The following is a 9,551-nucleotide window of genomic DNA, read 5'->3' on the forward strand; positions in this document are numbered from 1 at the left end:
ACACACACACACATATACACATGTATTCACACACACACACATGGTGACCTTTAAAAGTGTGATAACAGAGAGTGTTCTCACTTCTCTTTGCTTATTCACACTATTTGTAAACAGAAACCATAACTTCCTTTAGACATAATTTATAAAAGTTGATTTCCTTTGCAGCAGGTTGACTTTAGCTGACCAGAAGCTCGCAGAAAACAGGGCTGCACCCAAACTTTCTATTTAAAAAGAACTAAGGCAATCCCACTCATACAAAGTTGCTCCAACCATTGGGGCCACACTGAAGTAAAGTTACTCTACTCCTTTATCCTAATGTTGTGATAAAAAGTCTCTTTTACAAGGAAGCTGAGAGAAAGCACTTAATGTCAAACATAAAAGCTGCAGACAAACAACAACAATATGTACAGTATAAATAAATTAGAATGTAAAGGACCAGTGTGTAGGATTTGGTGGCATCTAGTGGTGTAAATGATGAAAAGATGGCAACTCCCTCCTCCTTACCCTTCACTTCCAATTGCAAAGAGGAAACTACAGTGGCCCCTGTCTAGAGCCGGTGTCTGCAGAGGCGGCTCTATTAAGAGCCTTCGATCTGCTGCTGATGTGTTCTGACACTAAGCTGTTGTGGTCTGGGCAGACTAATGCACTGTTTTAGGACAACACAGTGTTTTTTGGGTGGTCTGTGTGTTAAGTTTGCCTTTGTCCACCCTGGTCTGGTCCACGCCAGCTGTATCTAAGGGCTTACACTTGCATATTGCGTAGCGAGCCAACTGTCTGCTAGAAACTTGTCGTTGTGGTGGAAAAAGCTATAATTATTTTAATTTCATTCATATGAGTTGTATGACTGTGATCATCGTAGCAGGTTTATTCTATGGTAACAAAAACGTTACAATTCTTATTACATAGTAATGAAAACACACCTGTGAACATTATATTCCATTTATGCCAATAGATCCTCCTACATGTTACACACTGGACCTTTAAAAGACCATGACTTGTAGTAGTTCAGCTCTAGGGCTGAGATCCACTGTACTAGATCAACCTGTGCCCAACACTGTTGCACATTTATTTTGTCTGTTTGGATCATGAAGAGACAAAAGAAAAATACATGTTTTTCCTGTCGTGAGGTGGAGGTTAAAGTTTCAGTTGCTATGACAATAGTTACATGGTTGCATGTTTAAATTCAGCCTGAGAGAGAGTTTGCAGCTTGGTTAGAAACCAACAGCCACACTGTTGATCATTTCCATGATAATCACTGTTTGGGAGCATGTCGTGCTTTATTGTCCATTATCCTTAATTACAAGTTATTTTTCTTTGTTCGTTTGTATTTTATTTATTTAAACCTACTACAAGGAGTTTTTAACTTGTTATAAAACAGTCTCAGTTTAATACTGCCTCATTATGACCTGCATAAACAAACAACACCATCAGCGAGAAAATTGGCTCTTTCTATATAATTATTCCTAAGGCCTGATTTGGTTGGATTCCCCTCGAAATCAATAAAACGAGGCGGTGGAAACACTCCTGCTTCTGTATCTTCTAGAATCAACAAAGAAGGAAAGTTACTTGTAGGGGCTTTATGTTGCAAAATGCTCACGTTATTACGTTTATTATTCTCAACCAGTGACTGATACAAGTTACTGTAATGCTGATTAAATCCACTGCCAGCTTAGGAAAGACTTTAAAGTTAAATAACACATTATGATACGTTCTATGACAGTACAAGAAGAACCTGGTAGTTAGCTCGAGCAGTGAGAGGCACAACTGTTCAACAAACAAAGACGCAGGGACAAACTACAGAAACTCAAACTTCATTGACAGAAAATCAAAGGAAAAAGGTGTCACAGTCTGCGCCCACACTGTTTAGGGAGGAGGTCAGTAAAAAAACACCAGGGCAACAAAGATGGAGACAAAATGAAAAATGGAATAAATAAATAAAATAAAATACCTATTAACCAGGTTGATAAACTAAGAAGTTTCCATGGGTACAAGGGCTCAAATGAGTGAGAAGAGAACATCACAAACATCAGACTATAGACATGACAGGACTGCCAGTCCACCCACTGCACTTAGAGGAAATACCCATTCACATTCTGTCACTCCTGAAATAGAATACAGTCATATTTGTACTGAGAGTAGGACAGGTAGTACAGTGACAACGGAAACTCCACTACACAGAGAGGGGTTTTTAAAAACATGACACAATGATATTTGATGGACAGTTTGGTCTAAAGCCACCAGATATTATCAAAAGTGCAAGTACTTTCAGCTGGAGTGACAGCAGAGTTGAAACCCCAACAGCTTTAACAACCCTGCAGCAACAGGACTTCAATCTGACTCCTGCTATATTAAGAATATTGTATTTATAGTTATATGTGTCTGTTGCACCCCTCTCGCCCCTTTCGTCCCCGAAAGTGAAAAAAACAAGTCACATATTTCATTAAATGAGCACGGCTTCACTAGCGTTTTAGATGAGTTGTTAATTAAATGACAAATGCACTTTCCCAAAAACGAAAAAGGGACAACTTTTTAAAGACACAACCAAAAGCGTCCACCTCCGCTGTCAAAACAACGACTCTCATTTCATCGGAAAAATTAAAACCAAAGCTGTAATGGAAGCTGACACTTGGCAGTTGGAGTTATTTTAATGTTGGCGGTGGACTGTGATCTGAAAGTCTGCCTTTGTGTTTGACACTAAAAAGGCACAGTGGAAAGTCAGGGTGTTGTGGTCACAGTGGAAGATGGTCACAAACAACTCGCTTACATTTATGAAAGACGGTTTTATTTTCAGCAGGTGGTTTGCTTATTCAACCATGACCAAACTTAACACTACCCTTCCACAAACTTATCTTAAAGGGTCAGATCATCAGAATAATCCAGCGGGTTCTACAAAGACAGATAGCTTTGGTTTTATCTGCTGAGGATTTTAGATATCGTCTGAGATTTGCTGCCCCAATATAATGGAGGAGAATAACATTTGGTTTGTGGTGCTCGCAGCTTCAGAGGAACTGGAGATACTTATATGATAAGTTATATGCCATTTACTGAGCCCTGCTAGCAAGTATTATTTAAAAAAACACTAACCATGTTTCTTGCTCATGAATAGATAATGTAATTTGGCATTTAGCTGCACTCTCCTCCGGTTCTTTTCTCCTTTTAAAGCTCTCCCGCTCTGCCTTCCCTCTGTCTCCTGTGCTGTTACATTTCTTCTCCATGTCGTGGCTGAATGTTGTGTTTATGTGTACGTTGACAGACAGACATCATACCATCAGGTTAAACGAAGGCGGAGGGCCTGACGGACTACATTTCTGAGTGACTGCTGCTCTGTGTCGCTTTGATTTACCCATTTTATCTTTAACATCAGCCTGACAGTCCAAGGGGAATTCTCCCAGTGCTGCTCAATTGTCAGTCCAGACCTGCATAAAAATGTTATTTTTACTGGCCTGAACCTGAAAAAAGTTGCTTTTAAAGCTGACAAACTACAGAAACTCAAACTTCATTGACAGAAAATCAAAGGAAAAAGGTGTCACAGTCTGCGCCCACACTGTTTAGGGAGGAGGTCAGTAAAAAAACACCAGGGCAACAAAGATGGAGACAAAATGAAAAATGGAATAAATAAATAAAATAAAATACCTATTAACCAGGTTGATAAACTAAGAAGTTTCCATGGGTACAAGGGCTCAAATGAGAGATTCTCCATTTTCTTAACTAAACTCACTTTATACTTTATGGTTCTTTATGTGTGCCCCGCTTGTCTGAACTTGAAAAAGGCCTTTATGTGCTGCCTCACAATGGAAAAAATTAATTAAACGCAAATAGAATCAGCTATAAAAAAGTTGGATGTCATTTTGTCTGGCTTTAGTGCTGCAAGTGTCACATTTACATTACTGAGTAATCTCATTTAGTGTCAACATCAAAAATATCTCAGTGCTCACTTCACATTACAAAAGTTGTTGCCTTTCTGAGAAAGTTGAGTCATGTTTATCATTAGAGAGTAGACAACATACCAACGTACCTATGTAGGACCTTGCTGGATGTTATCGCAACATTTCTAGTTAAAAGTGAGGCATACAAGACTTTCATACCAGTAAATATCTTCTGGGGACCAACAGAGCTTGTGTAGTCATACGGCGGTCGTACTCACATGTGGCTCAGTGACAAACAAAAGCACTCGGTGGCTGAAAGTGAAGTAACATAATGAAAACAACAATGACAATGGAAAACTCCACTCAGTCAGTGTGTCAGTGTGTGTGCGACAACAGAGAGGTCACTGAGAGGAAATACACCCTACATGTGATCAGTAAACAACCAAACACACACACACACACACACACACACATACACAGTTGGTGGACGTCACAGCGGAAGCCACGGACCTTCCACAACAACATTTCCATCTTGAAGTGTGCGTTCTTCTGAGCGAGGAGGGGTCTTTCCTTTCATTGACTTCTGTGATCACACTCACTCAAAAAGCAAACTTAAGAGAAGAAACAAAATTGTGATCGTTGTATTTGTTGCTGAGGTCGAAAGAAACCAGCAGATTTGAGCGCGGCGCTTATCCACCTCAACACAAACAACAGACAAGGCAGGAAATGAAGAAGTGGACCCTGCTTGCTTCCTTTACCAATGAGAGATTGAGATTTGACCTGTTGACATGAAAGATTACAAAGTGGAGAAAGTGGTTGAAGTAAAAGGGTTGTATTTGGGTAAATACTGTAACTTTATGTATTTTTTATGTATTCTGGAAGAAAGGAAGAAAATAAATACAGAAAGAATAACAGGGACGCTTTATTCCGGCTACAGAACATTTCAACAGCTCAATATTTGATCAGTTCAACAACCGTTTTCTGACATTAGACCATTGTGGTTAAAGTTTGGTTTAATCTACAGATAACGTGAAACAGTTGAAATGCTAAAAATATCCATCTAAAAAATAGCTATAAATATAAATATCTAATATCTACCATCTAAATAAAGTGTTACCAAATATGGTAATAGGATGGATGGAGGGAGGGGGTAAAGAGTGGTTCAAGTTATTATTAGGATCATTAGAGGTTCAAATGGAGGTTGGAAAATGATTTAGAATACATTTCTATCTTTCTCTTGGGTTTCCCTGCATGGATTTCGTTTCCTCTGCATTATTCACATTTCTTTTATATGTAATTCTATGTCACTATATGAGTGTAAATTAATTTACATTCATAAGGAGACATTACAGTAATAACCTCATTACGCATTAACTACAGGGGAGCCAGGAGGAGATTAAATTCTCTTCATAAGAAATGAGCTTCCCAGAAAATATAAACATGCTGTTATATGCTATTTATATGTTATTTCTATCTTTCTGTATCTTCATTGTCAACAAAAAGTGAGCTCCTCACAAAGCCATGGTATAGTTCGCTCACTACTTTAACTTTAGAAACTGGGTTGGTTACAATATTACATACATTACCCATATATATACCAACAAACCCACAAGAAACTATTTATTAACCACAACTTCAATCTACAATCTCCAAAAATAATCCACCTGATTCTAATGTTCAGTTGACTGTAACCCACCTGTTAACCAGCAGAGAAATAAACACAAACTTGCTCACTTTAAGATTTTTCTACATCACAATCTACATTTTGTGAATTCCTTATGGTTCAGTCTTTCAAGATGAAAGTGACTATTTAACGTGTGTAGGAATAAAAAATAGACACAGCTCTCGTTGCAGTTAGTCTGGAGCTTCCCATAGGGAAGTTGCACACTTTTAGTTATTTTGTACAGTACAGCACATTTCACACACAAAGACAACTCATTCATTCTTGACACAATGCAGACAAATAGGACATACAATATAAAACACTGGAACACACATTAAAAAAAATATAGAAACCATATAAAAAGATAAAAGCAAAGATAACATTAAAATATAAATAAAGGCAGTTGAGAACATTATTGTTTTTAAGGTGGATTTAAAGTTCGTCCTTTGAAAGTTTGTTCCAGCTCTGTGGCAAATAATGACTGAATAGGACTAGTGTTGGAAATTAGCTTTGGTGATAGACACGTGTAAAGTACATCAGATACAGTTTCTGCAACTGTCACTTTACTTTCTTTACTAATAAAACAATTAACTAAATGTTGCTTCTCCATGTTGAGTTTGGACTGAGAACAGTTCCCAGACTGCTATTACATGAGAAGTGTGAGAGGATTGATATGATCAATGATGTATTTTGGTCCTAAACCACTTTATAGACAAGCAGCAGTACTTCATACTCTATTCCCGACACCAGTGACTGTGAATTGGTGCGCTGTGTTTACTGTTCTTCGTCTTTGTGAGGTCTCAGCTGCATCCTTAATGAGCCGAAGCTTCCTGAGGGACAGAAAGGACCATCACAGCAGTCTAACCTGCTCAAAGTAAACATGCCTGGATATGAATCCTCTGATTCTTGCTATTTTTTTTAATATGACAGCATGCTACGCTCGATGATTACACAAAGATTTCTGACCTGGTTTTTAGTTGTTAAAGACAGGAAGTCCAGATGTTTCTTCTTCAGTTTAGCCTGTATTTAAAGGAAGTTCAGGCACATCTAAACATCGACGTGTTCATCAATCTCATCCTAGCTAAAGACACCATCATCTCATATGTCTGTGAGTTGTTTAGCACATAAGTAGCATTTTCAGAACATCTCACAAAATATCAAACCACTCTCAAACACACACTCACATGCATACACATGTCGGTAATTGGATGGTGGCTGCAATTTGTTTGATGTTCTCAGCATCATAAATGATCTCTCTTCCTCTTTTTTGAGTTAATAATAAGTCAAGATCAACCAACAAAATTAATGCACATTTCATTGTAAAACACAAGTACACACACACACAAATGCACACACACACACACACACACATACACACAAAACCACACCATTTCAGCAGAAACTTGACACAGTTAAGTCGACTCTGCAGGCAGCTCCTCTATGTAGTCCACACTGCTCACTTATCTCACTTCTTCATTTTGCTTCTGAGGTTGCACACACACCAGGTGCAGCCCACAGCCTATGTGAGACTACAGGTCTGAAACTAGAGTTGCACTATATTGAACAGCAACCCCAACTGCAGTTCAGTAGCACAAGCCACATCTAATAAGGAGAGTCAGGCTTTTTACTGTATGAGATGAAAGATCCTGACATGATCAGATGCAGAGTTGCAGTCAGCTTAGTCAAGTGAGTCAATTCTCAATCCGGACAAAATCAAGTGCTGCTCCAGAGAACATATTTAATGCAGGTGAATTCAGCTTAAACTGTGTGTATGGCTGTGAAGGGAAGCATCAAGTCAAGTCTGAGCCAAAATAGGAACAACTGACGAGACTTTGTTGAACACATAAGTGACTAAAGAGTTATACTCACATGTCTGCAGCCTCTACACTGAATATATGTGGGTATATTAACTGGCTGGGTCGGAGTGCAGACACTCAGGAAGAGTCAGATTCAACGTCCATTCTATGTTTGACATTTAGTGAATATTTGTATCTTAAAGAAGATGTCATGGTGAGTCATTTTCTCAAGAACACATAGCTTCAGGGTCGTGGCCTTTTGCACTCATCAAACCCAGCATGTTTTATTTTAACACTGCAGCTAAAGTCTTTTATAAAAACAAAGAGGCTGTCCAAATACAGGTTTGAGTGGCAGATACTAGTGGATGTAGTGAGCGACCAAAAAGTGCGACAAACATTTAACAGATATTATTAACAGATCTGCTAAAAATGACAGGTGCATGTATAAAGTGTGTATTAATTCTGCATTGCTCAGGGTGTGAGGTTGGGACATGCAGCGACCTGGTTACTGTCTCCGTCTCTCTCGTCTGCTCTCTGAGCTGCAGGTCTGAAGACTCGAGGGCAGGGCTGAGATACACACACATACAAGCACAGCGGACAGGATGAAACATGGCTTCAGCGTTAATTCACACAAAATCTGGCAATGTGGTTCCTTCTCGCAGGGGTTTGCAGAGGTGTTGGAGGACTGGGTTCATTTGTGCTTAAGAATGTAACCACTGTGAATCAATCAGAAAACAACTTATTTCTCTGAGCCCTCTCTCCATTAACTCTCTAGGTCACTCGACCACCGCTGCTCTCTCTCTTTCTCTCTCTCTCTCTCTCTCTCTCTCTCTCAGCTCCAGCTTTGAATCCTGTGTTTACAAACAGCAACCAACAAACCCTACACATTAGGCCTTCTCTTAACTCAGATACAACACTTTATTCCAACGGAGGACTTTGTTTTTAATGTTATTATATCATAAAATAAGCCGGTACAGCCCTAATATTCTTAAAGGAGCAGCAAACACTTTTGTGTAGTGTGTCAATCGCTATCAGCTCTTTTTAAGTATACTTTGATTTATGATCAAATACCTGAAAAACTAATGCCAGTTCCATCAGCCTCAGCTGTACCTTGTGTTTAAAGCTATTAAGAATTTATTAACATACTAACACACTTACCAACGATGTGATCATGGTAAATGTTATACCTACTAAACATTAGCACGTTAGCATTGTAGCAGCATGAACTTTGGCTACAAACCACTCAAATTGTCTCATTGTATTTCTTAAATTTGTTTCTTTATCAAATATTAAAATAATTTATAGAGAAGCGTTGCTGAAGTGTGGAAGGACAATGTTTAAAGAGATTTTTGTTGCATTTGAAAATCTGGCCCTACTGTCACACCTGCCTTCACTTGAATTTCTTCTCAGAGTAAACCCAACTTCAAATCCCTGTACACTCCTAATGCCTAAAACACTCATTAAAAAGACCTTTTACAAGGAATGTAAAACCTGAGAAACAAGAAATGAGCTACATAATCCTGTATCATGTCTACAAGGATTCTTCACGTCTTGTTGTGTCACATGATCACATCGATTTAAGCAAACGGATTCAAGAAGTAAATTAAGTTTCAGATGGACCATCAATATATAAAAATATCTAAGTTTTGTAAGTATAAAAAATAATAAGGCTCAAAGACAACTCTGAGATAACTCAGAGTTCCTAGTAGATGAAAAAATAACAATAAGAACGCACACTTCAAGATGGAATAATAACAATACTGTATAGAATTTGTCCGTAAAAAATCAGTTAGTATCTTGAATAGAGTTTGTTCATTGATTAATCCTTTTATTCTAACTTTTTATAACAACTTAATTTATCCTTTATTGGAATACTGTTACTAAAAGATTTGACTCATCTGCTCCTTTCTTCAGACAATTCAAACTTCTATCAGTTGTTAATGTAAATAAATACATAGTCTTATGTATTCATGTATAAATATGAACATTTAGATGAAATATGAACAGATTTTTTCTCCCAGACACTCTCAGGACTTTCATCTTCTGTATTGTCGGACTTTCCTTAATCGATATTCACTGAAGTACAGAGGATCATCTCTGCATCTACATTATCATTCTTCAAAAAACATCTGAAAAGTACGGAAACGCATTGCATTCACTGGATAAAAAAAAAATTGACACCATATCTTGTAATTACGAGATCAGGATCTCGTAATTATGAGAAAA

The 9,551-nt window shown here is 38.0% G+C and overlaps 1 protein-coding gene across 1 annotated transcript in view; it reads right to left on the reverse strand.

The window, feature by feature from the left end:
• The window catches only part of LOC118342258 (mitogen-activated protein kinase kinase kinase kinase 5-like), a 36,901-nt gene that overhangs the window by 21,278 nt on the left and 6,072 nt on the right, over positions 1-9,551 (reverse strand). The window lies entirely within an intron of this gene.

This window comes from Morone saxatilis, unplaced genomic scaffold (genome assembly GCF_004916995.1).
Source record: "Morone saxatilis isolate NCDOM2014 unplaced genomic scaffold, NCSU_SB_2.0 Contig8, whole genome shotgun sequence".
Lineage (NCBI taxonomy): Eukaryota > Metazoa > Chordata > Actinopteri > Moronidae > Morone > Morone saxatilis.